We start from the raw sequence: 16,285 nt of genomic DNA, 5'->3' as shown, positions 1-16,285 counted from the left end.
ATTCTCTCTCTCTCTCTCTGTCCCCCTCTCTCACTCTCTCTTTGAAAAAAAAAAAAAAAAAAAAAAAAAAAAAAAAAAAGGTGAGGAGCTGGTCAGACCTCTCTGAATAGGTGATATTTAAGTTGATCATCAGTAAAAATGTAGCTGTTGGGGCTTCAGGAGAAGCTGTTAGAGAGGGGGGCTAGACAGTTCCAAGAAAACAGAATATCACTTGCCAAAGCCTTGAGGTGGTGACCCATGTAAGTGAGAGAAGGTCACTGTGGCCAGAGCATGTGGAGCAGGGGAGAGTAGAGCACATTGACACTGGGTCAGGTGATGATGGACTTTGAAATGCAAACTTTTTTCAAGATTCTGAAAACTTAAGTCTAATGAGGGACCATTGATATGTTTTAAACACAGCATCATCAAGATCTGAATTATGTTTTAAAAGATGTTAGTGTGGCTAGCATGTGAAACTTGGATTACGCAGAGGCAAGAGTGAAATAGTGCCTAGGAAATAGATGGATCTGGCGTGGTCTGGGATGATGGTAAGAGAGATGGCAGGAGTGATCAAAGGTAGACTTGGGATGACTTGGGAAAGGACTGGCCAGAGGGAAGTGAGGCAGAGGACAGCTTTAGGGATACTTCCTAGTCTGTGGAAGGAACTAGCATTAAACAAAAGACCACAACAGGGGAATCCGTAAGATGATGAAAGTGATTTTGCTTTAGCATCCTTTAATAATATTCTATAAGCTAGATGAGAGAGAAGTGATAGTGCCTGAGATAGAGTTGGGAGAGTGTTGGTAGAATGTCAGGAAGCTTCACTTGGGTTGGACTTCAAAGAACGAGGCAAGTGAAACAGTAGAGAAGTGCATTTCATGCTGAGGAAAAAGCTCAAGGAAAATACCTAGATATATGAACATGCATGGCACGTTCAGGAAGCAAGTAGGATCCCTTGAAGAGAACAACAATATTTATGTTCTCAATAGCATCTCTTTTAAATGGCCCTGTTTGTCATGGTCCATATTTCAACCCTTCCTATGACCTGGGCATTCCTACTATAAACCCATTTGAACAGGATGTGACCATCCCAATCAGGCCACACACAGCAAAACTCAGATCCCTATATAAACCTTGTGATTGAGTAAATCCAAATATGGAAGATTCCCAATGACTAAGTGTCCTTTTTTTAGAATTTGGGAGGAAATATTAACTTTTTTTTTTTTTTTGGAAATGGCATTACATACCCCTTATAGACTTGCTGAGTTGCATTTGTAAATGAATAACACATACTTCAAGATGCCCTGTTCACAGGGTTCATAGTCATGAACTACTGTGCTGCCGCAGGTAGTTGGAAAAAAAAGCAGGGCGTCCCTGAAGTAAGGGTGAGTTAGACACCTTACTCAGCGTTGCTTCTACAAATAGTTGGCTCTATCCTTCTGTATCTCAAAACCCTTTGACAAATTCCAATCACCTGAATTAGCAGCTTCCAAAATAACTCCCATTGATACACATGTGGCAATTGTTACAGGGCAGTACTCCTCCGTGGATAATGCTCAAGGCCACTGGTGCTTCTGGGCACACCAGTGGCATCTCTGCCCCTTTTCTCTCACTTAGGAAAACCTGAGAATGCAAAGCATGAGAGCAGCATTTCTATGGGGCTGACCTTGAATCTGATCTGCTATAACAGGCCGCCCAAGGTAAGGTGTGCCAACTCTCACAATTTTATCATCAGTGACTACTTATTGGTTTTAGGTGATAGAAGCATACTCAAATCATAAAATAAAAATAAATTTCTTAATGCTTATCTGGCAGGGCTAAGATCCCTTGTTTTAGGAAATTTGAGCACCAGGCTTGACAGCAGTGTTGCCACAGTCCTTCCTGGCTTTACTGTGAAATGTGGGTGCTTATTATCCCTAGGGTCACTCTGATACAGAGACAGCTGAATGGATCAAAGACAGAAATCCATGTCCAAACTAATGATTACTACTTCAGCCTCTGTTCCTGACAGCCACTGATTTGCTAGGCTACCACATACCAAGGACTATGATAAACTTTTAAAAATATTATTTTACTTAATAATTACAATAGGTGCTGGAGTTAGCTATTATTGTCCACAATCTACAGCTATCATTATTCCTAGTATTGTGTCAGATAAATGAAGCTGAGAGTTAAAAAAAAACTCACCAAATTCCCATCCTGATAATATCAGAACTAAGATTAGAAATGAGGCCGTAGGATCACATTATATATTCTTCATCATTATTCATGTTTTATTCTATATTTACAAATATACAACAACACTACTAACTGGCATGCATATAGAAGACACTATTTCTAATTACTCTAGAGACACCCCTTGGAGAATAGCATGTCTAATAGGACCATCCGACCATATCTGATCTCCCTAAGACATAGGAAGACAGACAAGAGCTATTGAGAATTTTGCTATAGCATACTTTAATAACATTCCATAAGCCCTTCCCTCCCTCCCCCTCCCTCCCCACTTCCTTCTTTGTTCTGTCATTGGCTCTCCTGACTCTTCACGGGCTCTGATTGGACTATAGCATGAGCATTCCTAATTGGAAGAAGTTTCCATCTCTTCCTAAGGTGCTTCTCGTGTGCTTTTGGTTGATGATGTTCAGTTGTGGACTTATGGTCACATGGGCCGAATCATCCTGGACGTTAATGCAGTAGCAGATGTTGCATGCAGCTCTTCCTATCTGCAGTTTGTAAGGAGCTTAGCATCTACTCTAAGAGATTACAATTTCGGTGGGGGCATCAGACATAAAGAAAATGGCAGGGATTGAGATGATAGGTGAGTACAACATGTAAAGGAAGCAGAGAAGAGAACAAGCAGAGGAGGCTTCATTTAAATTAGGTTTTGCAGATTGGGAAGGTTTTCAACAAATAGGAATAGCAAAGATAATCCTGGAGAAGGAAACAGCATGAGCTGAGGAACAGAGAAAAACAAGTAGAAGGTGTCGTTAGGAAAGATCCCGTTCTCCTGCGGGGTCTGATGGGGTTCACAGGAGTGTGCTGCTGAGGATGACTATAAGATGAAGTGAGGAAACACAGAGGACTGAACCATTTCTTCTGATCCACATGAGTTGCAGCCCCACATTTGATGAAAAGCCCTCCCTCCCTTCTTAACTCTCTCCTCATCGTGGTCACTCTTTTCACAATGACCATTGTTTTTATGCCTCTGTAGCCTTTTCTCGTTCATGACTTCATTATGTCTGTAAAGCCTCTTTACCCAGTCAATGGGGTGGTTTTGGTGGAAAGTAAGAAAAGTTGCAACTTATGCAGGTTTAAATGATAAAGAAAATAGACTGACTCAGATGATGTTAAGGTACTGATGGCTTCTGGCAGGGACAGACTTAGATGCCACAGAGATGTGATTTCTTTCCATCTCTTTGACCTCGTGGGGAGCAACTTTATCCTAAGTCTGTTCCCTTTAGGATGCTAAGCTGGTGCTTCTTTACTACTACATTCTTCCTCCTTCATTTGGGAAAGATGAGGGAATTTTTACCTTAGTGTTTTGACTCAATCTGATGGGACAGAGTTAAATTCTCTACCAGTCCCTGCATCAATCACTCTGGACAAGAAGTTGGAAAACGTTGAGATGTGTACTCTACCCAGAGCTGAAGGTGGAGTCAGCCTCCAAAAATTGGTATCTTCCTCTAATGGGAATGGAGATTTGTTTTGTTTGTTTGTTTATTTATTTATTTATTTTTAGGAAGGAGGAAATGGGCAGGGCCTAAGCAGGCTACTGCACAGTAAAGAGAGAATTGATGCACATCCTTTGTAGATAGTGTTACTTTTATTTCCATCTTACAGCTGAGCTAGTGGAGGTTCATAGTGCTGTTAGTTACACAAAGATGAAATTGTTCCCTTTTCCTACAAAGACCATGTCAAGAGGAAGAATTAACTACACATGTTATCATGGAGCTTAGAAGACACAAGGATGTGACTCTCCCCCACTGGATAAATAGCACAGACTGCATCACAGACTGGGACTTTGAGGATGATACTTAACTTGTCTTCTGTTTTTTCTTTTTTCCATAGAGGCAAATAGAGATAATAACAGAAACGACTACCTCATAGGGTAGTTTAAGTGAAACACTTATAAATATGGGCAACCAAATACCTTTCCATTCATTAAGATCAGTCCTCACAACATCCAAGGAGGTAGCAGAGGGCATCTCAGCTAAGAGGTAACCCTGAGGGCCAAGGAAGGTTGTTAGCCACAGGAAATGCCAAACCAAAATCTCATGATTCTAAGCCCTTGCCCACTCCCTTCCATTGCCCTGTGTACTTAATGAGATCCCAGCTCTCTGTATCAACGCCTTGCAGTTAATGGGATCTACACTGAAGGAACTACACATGCAAATTATTATTAGCATGAAAATGGGTAATTATTATTTTTTACATTTGCATCATCACAGATGATCTTTGTGTTAGACATTCTTTAGCAATGAATGACTGAACTAAAGGGCTTGCGGTTCATTCAGATGGTCATTAATTCTAAATAAGAAATTCATTTCCTGTCACTCATGTTGCTTAAACAATGCAAAGGGGAGGGTAACTGCAGAACAGTCTGTAAGGGCTGGCATGGAAGCTGGAAATCACCTGGCCCAGGCTTTCAATTTACAGAAAGGGAAATGAGGACCAAGAGGGGAAGGTCACACAATTCATTAGCAGCAGAGCTGGGACTAGAACCCCTTTTCTTTACTTCTATGCCAGGCTTGCCACTAAAGAGTGAATTTTGATAATCTGACTCCTATTTGCTTAGGGACTCCCTGATTATTCAGGATATTGAGGGCACAGGATAGAGAGACACTTAATGTGATAAAGGTTCCCAAATGAAAATATATTAAGACTCCTTCTCAAATTCCCTTGTGCTGTGTTAATTTATCTTGATTTTTTTTTTTTTTTTTTGTTCAACGCACTTGTGGGATAGGGGGTGGGGAACAGGTATCTGTCTATACTGAATGGTCTCAATTGAGTACTTCCAATGTAAAGGTATGAACTAGAAATATTTTACATTAAAACAGAGCAAATTGCTTATGGTAACCAATGCATAATGAAGGAACACAATGAAGAATTACAGTTCAAATTACTTATCAGGTCTCTTCCATTTTCTAAGTTTTTAAAGTAGAAAATTGCACAGTATAATTACAGTAAGTTAATTTGCATTCATATTACAATTCAATGAGCAATTACATTCTTTTTTATTTTAAAAAAATATTTTATAAAGTGTGATTTGCATCAGTATGTTTCCAGGAAAGAGTGGTGACTTTTTCCTTGTGAGCATTTCATGTGAATTCTACCATGCAGCTTATGTCTGCAGTACAGAGTTGCAGCCTCTTCATCATTTATTTTTTGGGACAGAGGAGAAGAGAACCCACTTTAAGTGTGACTATGGCTTTCAACACTTATGAACAAGAACCCTCCAATAATCATTGAATATTGAGGCTTGAAAAGAGAGCTGAAAGTTTTTATTGTAGCTGACCCTTTACCCCATTCACTTCACCCTCTGAAACTTGAATTTGTCTGTGGAATTCCTGCTGATCCATCATCCAGTCTATGACCAACCCTGAGCCAGAGCCTTCTGGTGATATCTGCTTTGTCAATGGACAATGCTTCCTTTTTATGGAACCATTCTTGCTCTAATGAATTTAAAGGGCAATTTTTTACACATCTATTTCTGTGACAGTGCCATGAATGAAAGTGCACTTTTTATATTGGGAATGTAATATTTTTTTAAGTCCTTGCTCTTTCAGTATAAATACTTGAGTTGAGCCAAAATAGAGTAGTGCACACAACAATTTTAGGGTCCTGTTTGTTGTTCCATTTTCTCTGTCTTCTCTTTGTGATAAACGGAGATAAAGATAGACATACGTTAAAGTGCACATATATCGAGAATAGTTTGATAAGTTCTGATAAATGTGTTTGCCTATATAGCCAACACTGCATTACAGATATAATATATTCTTTTATTCCAGAAATTTCCTTATACCCTTCTGCAGGCAATTTCTCTCTGAGCAAGTAGTATTCCATTTTTTCTTATTGTAGATTTATTTTGCTCAGTGTAGATTTTCATATAGATGGAAGCATAACAATATCTTCTTTTTGGCTTCTCTTTTTTCATTCAATATGTTTTTAAGATTTTTGTCCATATTGCTACCTATGTCAGCAGAGTATTTTATTCTTGCTAGTAGTATTTCACTGTATGAATATTTGACAATTTGTTTAGTCGTTCTGCTGTGTGTAAGCATTTGGATGGTTTCCAGTTTGACCTATTATGAATAAAGCTGCTATAAACTTTGAAATGTGTGTGCATGTGTGCATATTTTATTTCTCTTGGATAAATACCTAGGAGAAATAAATACCTAAATACCTTCAAGTACTCAAGAAGTGGGTATGTGTGTCTAGATAAGAAAGTGCCAGGTAGTTTTTCAAAGGGGAAAACTCTTTTATGCTTTTACCAACAATATATGAGAGCCCCACGACCTCACCAGTTATTTGATGTTGTCAGATTTTGAAATTGTTGCCGTTTTAGTGGGTGTGAAGTGGTATCATTATGGTTTTATTTGGATATTTTCATGATCAATGGTACTGAACACCTTTTCATGTGCTATTTTCTTTTGTAATGTGTCTGTTAAGGTCTTCTGTCTATTTTAATTAGGTTGTTTATCTTTTTCTTATTAACTAATAAGATATTTTATGGATTAAGTCTTTGTCAGATATATGTATTATGACTCTTTTCTCCAAAGTTTATAGTTTACAATTTAATTTTCTTAATGTTATCTTTATAAACTTTTTAATTAGTGCATTATAGTTATGCATAATGTGGAGTTTATTTTGATGTAATTTTGCAAGCATGAAATATGATTTGCTCCAATTTGTCCCTAGAACAGCTAACTTCCTTCCTCTCTTCAGTCCCCCTCTTCCCTTCCCTTCACACTCTATTGATCTTATTGATCTTTCATATATACATACATATATGGTACTGGGGAGTGAATCAAGGGCACTTAACCACTGAGCTAAATCCCCAGCCCTTTTTTGAATTTTATTTAGAGACAGGGTCTCACTGAGTTGCTTAGGGCCACAATAAGTTGCTGAGGCTGACTTTGAACTTGGGATCCTCCTGCCTCAGTATCATCATCTATCCTAGCTGGCAAGCTAATGCTGGCTTCACAAAAGCTGACTATTACAATAACTTAAGAAAATGACAAAGAAAGCACGAAACCACACAGAAGTACCTTTTTAATACTCCAGGGATGGCTCTGCAAACTTAAGGGTTCCTGGAAAGAGAGAGAGAGAGAGCCACTGGGGACACACAAAGGGAGGTTTCATGGAACATTCTATCCCCAAAAGGGCAAAGGGGTAGGATTACAAAGGAACAGGTGAGTATAACTCAACCCCACTGGGAAGACCTACTCCTGGAGCCACGCCTCCTTATCCCAGCAGAGGTAAAGCCCAAGTTACTGCTGAAGGCAGTTATCATTCAGTGCCCTCAAGGCATCAAGACTTAAAGGTGTGTTCATTGAGGGCAGCTCCAGACACCTCAACTTCCAGAGCTGCTGGGATTACAGGTGTGCGCCACCATGCCCTGCTAACGTGGCCTTTTCATGGACAGAAGTTTTAAATTTTAAAAAAGTCTGATTCTGTGGTTCCGTGACTCTTGTGCACTAAGAAAACTGAACATATCTTGAAAACATGAAAACGCATCAAAGGCTCTTCTCTAATTGTAAAATCACTACATGATAACAATTTAGCCATTGCTTCTTAATTCTCAGACAATGTAAAGAAGAGGTAGATGTTTGTTTTTCTGATGGTCCATTTGTTTCAGTAACAGGTTTTAAAGGCTTTCCCTTACTCTTGAGCTACATTAGCACCTGTGAGGACAAATCAAGTGCTTGAAAGTGTGCTTATCTACTTCTGGGTTCTCTGATGTGTTCCAATGATTTATGTATCTATTTTTATTGTCATTACTATACTGTCTTGATTTCTACAGTATAGAGTGTGTCCTAAGTCAGAGTAGGATACACCCTCAAACTTTACTCTTTGTTTCCAGGATTGTTTTGGCGATTCTACAACACTTTTTATTTCCATATACATTTTAAAATTAGCCTGCCTATTTCTTTTAAAAAAATGTGCTGGAATTGTTATTGTAATTGTGCTAAATATGTATTTCACTTTGGGGATAATTGACATTTTGTCAATATCAGATATTCCAAACCATGAACATTGTATACCAGTCCACTTATTTGGGCCTGATTTACTTGTTTTTATCAAAGCTTTATAAGTTTTGGTAAAGAAACCTAGTACTACTTGTGTTTAATTTATGCTTAAGTATTTTGTGCTGGACTATTGTATTTAACATCTTAATTTTTTTTTTTCAGCAGTGACTAGCTGTGTAACTTCAGGTCAAATAGTGAATGTTTCTGATTTTATGCTCAACCTATAAAATGTGAGTTCTTGTTCTTGGAACAAAGACAAATACAATATATACAAAATTATATAACTATAATAAACACCTTTCTGGGGAGCTCTAAATATTAAATTGAGTAATATATAGAAAAGGAATATTACAAGACTTAGAATGTTAGATAGATTTATTTTGATTGAAAGTGAAAATAAAGTCCAGTAATTCAAATTGCCTCATATAATACAGGGAACGTGTTTACCCATCTAACAGAAAGTTGTAGGGGAAAAAGAGTAGTTTGTTTTAGGCAATACTAACCTTCAGTGATGTCCTCATAATTGTCTTCCCATCTCTTTCTCCTCTGCTAGCTTTACTCCCTGAAGGCTATTTTCCTAGAGGAGGTTCTTTAATCTGTAGACCTAATACTTTCCAGTTTCTAGTCCAATAGGAAGGAGAATGCACTTTCCTCAGCTGCTCTGTCAAGAGGACACAGTTCATCACAGTTCATGGAGATCATCCCTTTAATCCTCTCCAAATTGCGGCCAAGAAATATGCTGCCCCGAGTCACCTGTCTATCCCTGAAGACTAAATGTAAAAATAATAATAAAAAATTACTGGGTGGATAAATGGTTTGTCAGTGAAATCTTGATGTTGTGACAGAAGAAGGAAGAATGCCCCACAGAGAGAAAATGACACAAACCTGACATACCTCTGACACAGAAGCCACAAAACACGTGGCAGCTGTAGTCTATGCTATGCTGACTCTTCTCAGCTCATTCTTGCCGTCTCCCAGCAGTGCCAGCTCCATCATTTTCTGGTATCTTTTAGTCTACTTCTTTTTTCAAGACTAATATCACCTTAAGCTCCACTTTATAAGTGAAAAAATTGGGGGTTTGTATTGGAACATAAGAGTCCTTTGACAATCACTTAAACTCTCCACTTTGTTTCTAGTGTACATTTAGCTAAAAAGAGCAGACCAGAGGTATAAATATGATTCCCAGTGTTGCTGCTCTCCTCTACCTTCCCCTTAGAAAAATAAAAGGAATGCTATTTATAGCTACTATAAACCAGAGTCAAGTTTTGTAATACTGCCACACAACCTTTTCCTGGGAATGAAGCAAGGCCAGTATCACAAAATAAGGGATCTTCTGTGTTCATGAAGCCCAATAGAAATATTTTTTTCTTTGCCTTTTTGACCTCACAAGAGAAATAGCAACTGTATGTTTTACTTGTATCCAAGGCATACATACAAGAAAAGTATTTGAAATATGGTTGATGTAAGGATTACAAAATATTTTTTTCTTCTTTTTTTTTTAAAGTGGATCCCTTTCTATTCATTTGAAATTCCAAAATCCTAAGCATGGCAGATAAGATCTTTTACAATTTGTACATGCTTGCTGCTTTAGAATTAATTATATTTATTAGAATATAATTATATTGATTCTCTACTGACCCTCTTCTCTCTGTTTCTCACCCTGCCCCCTGCTTGGCCTGAAATGTCTTTCCCTGCTTCAGCTGGGTATCCAGTTATCTTTCAAAATGATGTAACTTGCTTCATGAAGTCTTCATAACATCCCATCATGGGGTGAGTGCTCTATTTGGTATTCTCTTAGCTTCTTGTTCTTGGCACTATCATAGCACTTATCTCAATACAATATGATGATGTGTTTAAGGGCAAGGTTTTGTTTGTTTGTTTGTTTCTTTTTCTTTCTCTGCCAATGCCTACCATTGTGCTATAGGGTAAGCATTTTTTTTAAATTAAAAACATTTAGTTTTTTAATAAATTTTAATGAAAGCTAAATGTTTTTAATTTTTTTTAAAAAAAATGTTTACCCTATAGCATCAGTAGACATTTAGAAATTTTTTTTTACAACTTTATTTATTTATTTTTATGTGGTGCTGAGAATGAAACCCAGTGCCTCACCTCTGCTAGGCAAGTGCTCTACCACTGAGCTATGACCCAGCCCCCAACATTTTTTTTTTTTACTATTAAAGGAGTAGAATTTTCTTCTCAAAATACAGAATGTACAGATGAACTTGAATAAAAGGAACAGCAAGAAGCTTATGCACCTTTTTTTTTAACCTTTGAAATTTTGTGATTTCTTTGGATACTATACTTTGAGCACATGATGGCTCTAATAAGTATGGTAGGAATGTTCCTATAAACATTATCAAAATGTATTAATTTGAGAGCTTTATGTGTGCATAAATATTACCATTTTCCTGGTATATGCAACCGTTATACACTGTTTAATATGTACTGGCTATGTTATAATTTATTTTTGAAAACTCCAAAGCTAAGGAAATAATTCTATTTACAATAGCAAAAAAAAAAAAGAATAAAATACTTAGGAATAAATTTAACCACGGAGGTGAATTATTTCTATGCTGAAAATTATAAAACACTGGAGAAAGATATTAAAGAAGATACAAATAAATGAAAACAAGTCCCGAGTTCATGGATTGGAAGAATTTGTAGTGTTAAAATGCCCATACTTCCTAAAGCAACCTATGGATTTAACACAATCCCTTTCAAAATTCTTTTATTTCACAAAAATAAAAACAAAATCCTAAAATTCATATGGAATCACAAAAGACCCTGAATAGCAAAATCAATCTTGAGAAGAACAAATCTGGAGGCATGGGATTGGATTTGATTTAATTTGATTTCAAAGCATACTAGAAAGCTATAGCAATTAAAACACCACCATACTGTCATCAAAACTGATTTTGGCACATGCCTGTAAACCCATTAGCTTCTGAGGTGAAGAAAGAGGATCCCAAGGGCAAGGTCAATCTCTGCAATTTAGGGAAGCACTTACAAACTTAGTGAGATCACCCTGTCTCATATCAAGCTAGAAAGCTTCTGCACAGAAAAGGTAACCCATGGAATGGGAAATGAATAATTATAAATCATATGTCTGATAAGGGTTTAATATCTAAAATATATAAGAAGTCCATACAACTCAATAGCAAAGCACAAATTTTAAAAGCAAAGAACCCAAATACACATTTTTTTTTTCTCCAAGAAGACATACAAATGACCAGCAGATAATAAAAAAGTTCTTGGAAGTGCAATCAAAAGCACAATGAGAATGAATCAGACATAACTTTCCTATGTTTATATATGAATACACGACCAGTGTAACTCCACATCATGTACAACCACAAGAATGAGAAGTTATTCTCCATGTATACATGATATGTCAAAATACACTCTACTATCATGTATATCTAAAAAGAAGAGATTTTAAAAATTAAAAAAAAAACACCATGAGATAAAAACTTATCCCTTTTAGGATGGCAATTATCAAAAAAGTCAATAATAACAAGAATTGGCAAGGATTTAGAAAAAGGCAAACCCCTGCATACTGTTGGTGGGATTAAAAATTGATATACTCACCTTGGAAAATAGTATGGGAGTTCTTCAGCAAAGCAAAAGGGTAGCCAGAAGCAAAAATGTAACAGTATCTATTCCAGAAATCTCAGTCCTGGGAATATTTCCACAGAAAATGAGGAAATTGTATCAATGCCTCAAAGAGATACTTGAGGCATTATTCCCAGTAGACCCTGCAGAGTACCTGTTGAGAGGTATATGGATAAAGAAAAGGGGCCATATAGCTCCAAAGGAGTATTAGTCTTATAGAAGAAGGACATCCTATCATCTGTGACAACATAGATGAGCCTAGAGGACAACATGCTGAGTGAAAAGGCCAGACATGAAATTCAAATTCTGCATCATCTCACATACATGTGAAATCTGAAGAAGTCAAAGTTATAAAGACAGATAAAAGAAAGGTGGTTGTTAGGGACTAGAGAGTGAAAGAAATGGGGGGATTTGGGTCAAAGGCTGAAAAATTTTAGTTATCAGATGAATAGGTTCTAGAAATCTAATGTACAGCATTGTGAGTATATTTAATAAGAAGGCACTGCATAGTTTTAAAAAAGGAGTAGATTGTAAGTTCTCTCATCACATATATAAAAAATAGTAACAATATTATGTGAGGTGATGCATGTTATTAGCTTGATTGTGGTAATCATTTCATAATGTGTACATATGTCAAAACATCACATTGTGCATCTTAAATAGATACAATGTTTATGTATCAACGTACCTCAATAAAGCGGTGAGAAATAAAACCTGTAGTGCAAATTCATTTTATTACAATCCATCCAATGAAAGGAATGTTGAAACAATTGTAGGAATAAATGAAATTTAATATAATATATGAATTGTCCATTTGCATTCATTCCTTTGTAGGAGTTACTGGGAGTAAGATTTATGATTTCTCACAGTGAGTTTTCTTTCAATCATTGGTCAGTTTCAAACAGTAGTTATATAAGCTCCCCACTTTGAGTTCTTGAGAATCATGTGCAGAGGACTCACCATGTGAAGTTCAAAAACGTGCCATTTTGTCTATCTGTATGCTATTTATGCCTATGACTCTGAATTCCTCAGTCAGATTCTGTTTCTAATTTGCCACCATTATTCTCAATGACTAGCGCAGTGTTTCATATATAGAATGGACTCTATCAAGGATTCTTGAATTAAAACAAACTATTTCGGAATTATTCTGGAAAACAATACCAGTATTTACTGGATGACTTATTTGATGTCAGTCATGTCCAACATATTATCCCATTTAAGGCTCACAGTAATCTCGTGAAGGATGTATTATTCATCAACACTACAGAGTGGAGAATTTGGAAATAGAGAGGTAACCTGTGAGAGAAGAAGCCAGCCCATCAGATCCCAAAATCCATGCTCTATATTTTACAATAAGAGTGCCTCCCTCCCTGACATTAGATGTATGATAGGAGAAAAACTCCTAAATGTGCATAAATAAATAACATGCCTCTTTGCTATTATTATTATTATTTGCTATTTCTCAAAGTAAGTGATAAAAGAATGTTTATAGCTTTTCCCCCCCTAAGCCATGCTTATGACATTGGTATTTAAAAAGAAAAACAACACCTTAACTTTTAGATAAGTTATTTTTTGACATGTTTAGTATAACAACAAAATATTCCTTTAAGAGTGGATTTAGTTTAACCCAGAAGGCCTTTAGATCCTTGGCATGCAATTAGCAACTATAGATCATGCTTTCTTCCAGCCTGGACTTGGGAACAGCTGCTTGTCGCCCTTGTTGAACTTCATGCGAATTTGCCCAGTTTCCTTGGTGGACTTTTTACATTCTCTGACATTTCCATTACTTGACCAGCTCAGAATCCCTTCAATTCTCTAACCACAATGTCAACTGAAAACAGATCAAGGTCGAAGGCAGGTGAAGACCGCATCTCTTACATGCAGCATCTTAAAATGCATGTAAATGGCTTTGGTGTTCCTAAAGCATTGAGAACATTCAAGTGTTTAGACATAGAGTCAGTGAAAAAAAAGCAGGACCTACGCTCCGTTGTCCCAGGTTTGACATTTCTCCAGCCACTTAATTTGTCCAGGAACATTTCACTCTTGATTTCTCAGATTCTTTCTGTTCTCTTGGTCTTGACTCCAAGGGTATGCCTTTATACATGAAGAAATTTAAATATTTTATTCCTCTTAATGAAGATGGTGACCAGCCTGAATGTCCTACACAATGCAGAAGAGTCCCTGGTGGCAACTCATCCTACTTTTTACAACTTTGGAAAAGTTGGAGAAACTTGAGCCAGTTGACCTGGTCCTCACTGTTAGATCTGCTGTTCACAGAAGAGGTAGTAAAAAACTGAATGTTATTAGGGATAGCACCTCCTTCCTACCTTGTTGGGAGTTTCCTTTGATCAACTATTCTCCCAAGATTGCATCCTGTCAATGACCTCACAAATTTTTCTTGTCTCTATGTAAATTGCTGTCTTTTCAGGAGGTGCCTGACAGTCAAGTTTTCCAGGGCTTCCATTTGTACAGAAGCTGTTATTATGGAATAAGTTTAATGGGTCGTGAATTCTGTGGAAAAAGGGAGGGTCTCTCCATGACTTTGTATGTACCAGTCATGGACCTATTGGCTCCACAAGGAGTGCATTAGGGTAAATATTTTTAGTCCATTGACTCTGGAGATAATAACCGAAAATGCTTCATTAAATTTTCATGGGTGACAGAAACTACTAAGGGAAAGGGGGGGGGGAACAACCAAAAAAAAAAAAAAACCAAAAACAAAAACAAAAAAAAAAACAACAAACCACCACCAACAAAAAAAGTCCACCACATTGGCTTTATTATTACACAGCTGGAAGACAGGAGTGTGGCCCCTGAAAAGAATAAAATAAACTTTTATAAACAAAATTGATTTTATTTTTTAAATACATGACAGTGGAATGCATTGCAATTCTTATTACATATGCACAGCACAATCTTTCATATCTTTGTATATAAAGTATGACCATACCAATTCATATTTTCATATATGTACTTTGGATAGTGATGTCTATCACATTCCACCATCATTGCTAACCCCCTGCCCCCTCCCTTCCCCTTCCACCCTTCTGCCCTATTTAGAGTTTGTCTATTCCTCCCATGCTCCCCCTCCCTACCCCATTATGGGTCAGTCACCTTATATCAGAGAAAACATTCAGCATTTGTTTTTGGGGATTGGCTAACTTCACTTAGCATTATTTACCTATAAATTCCATGATTTTATTCTCTTTTATTGCTGAGTAATATTCCATTGTGTATATATGTATATACATTTTTTAATCCATTCATCTATGGAGGGGTATCTAGGTTGGCTCCACAGTTTAGCTATTGAGAATTGTGCTGTTATAAACATTGATGTGGAGTGTCCCTGTAGTATGCTGTTTTTAAGACCTTTGGGCATAGACCAAGGAGAGGGATAGCTGGGTCAAATGGTAGTTCCATTCCCAGTTTTCAAAGGAATCTCCACACTGCTTTCATATTGGCTTCACCAATTTGCAGTCCCACCAGCAATGTATGAGTGTGCCTTCTCCCCACATCCTCACCAACATTTAGGGTTGTTTGTCTTCATAATAGCTGCCATTCTTACTGGAGTGACATGATATCTTAGAGTAGTTTTGATTTACATTTCTTTAATTGCCAGATATGATGTACAGAGACTCTGCCTCTAATAGAAGAAAAAATAGGGCCTAATCTTCATCATGTTGGATTAGGCTCCAACTTTCTTAATAAGACTCCTATAGCACAAGAATTAAAACCAAGAATCAACAAATAGGATGGACTCAAACTAAAAAGTTTCTTCTCAACAAAAGAAACAATCTGCCTACATCTTGGGAGCAAATTTTTACCCCTCACACATCAGATAGAGCACTAATCTCTAGGGTATTTAAAGAATTCAAAAAGCTAAGCACCAAAAACCAAATAACACAATCAATAATTGGACCAAAGACATAAACAGACACTTCTCAGAAGAGGATATTCAATTAATTAACAACTACATAAAATAAACTTTTTAAAGGAACCCTTGTTTAGCTCATCCTTTTTTCCTTGGCAGCTGGATCCAAGGGGCAGCACTTAATTTGATTCCCATTCACTCCCAATAGGGCCACTGGAAACAGGTATGCTGTGACAGGCATTGACCAAAGTTGAATTCAGTCTCAGGGTAAAAGAGTTTTCAGACTGATCCAATATTTTCTGCGATTTGGTGTTCCTAGGAACTTTAGTATAAGTTAGGATCTGAAGTAGCAGCAGTGTATATGATCAATGGAGTCTTCTGCACAGGTTCTGATCTGAAGGTGGTTTACTCCAGAGCATTTCAAGACTGGAGCGCGTGCATGCGGGTAGAACTAACTGGGGAAGAAGTAACTGGGACCTGCACACCCTCAGCGACGCGGGTCTCTCATTAGGACTGATGAAAATGTGGCAGTTGCGAAACTTCTCCCTTCCCCAACTTTGCCTGGGAAGCTTCA

At 37.2% G+C, this 16,285-nt stretch overlaps 1 protein-coding gene across 6 annotated transcripts in view; it reads left to right on the top strand.

Moving 5' to 3' along the window:
• The window catches only part of Dab1 (DAB adaptor protein 1), a 1,131,390-nt gene that overhangs the window by 698,715 nt on the left and 416,390 nt on the right, over positions 1 to 16,285 (top strand). The gene's annotated exons all lie outside the window — the stretch shown is intronic.

This window comes from Ictidomys tridecemlineatus, chromosome 11 (assembly GCF_052094955.1).
Source record: "Ictidomys tridecemlineatus isolate mIctTri1 chromosome 11, mIctTri1.hap1, whole genome shotgun sequence".
Classification (NCBI taxonomy): domain Eukaryota; kingdom Metazoa; phylum Chordata; class Mammalia; order Rodentia; family Sciuridae; genus Ictidomys; species Ictidomys tridecemlineatus.
This window is presented reverse-complemented; position numbering and strand designations above follow the sequence as displayed.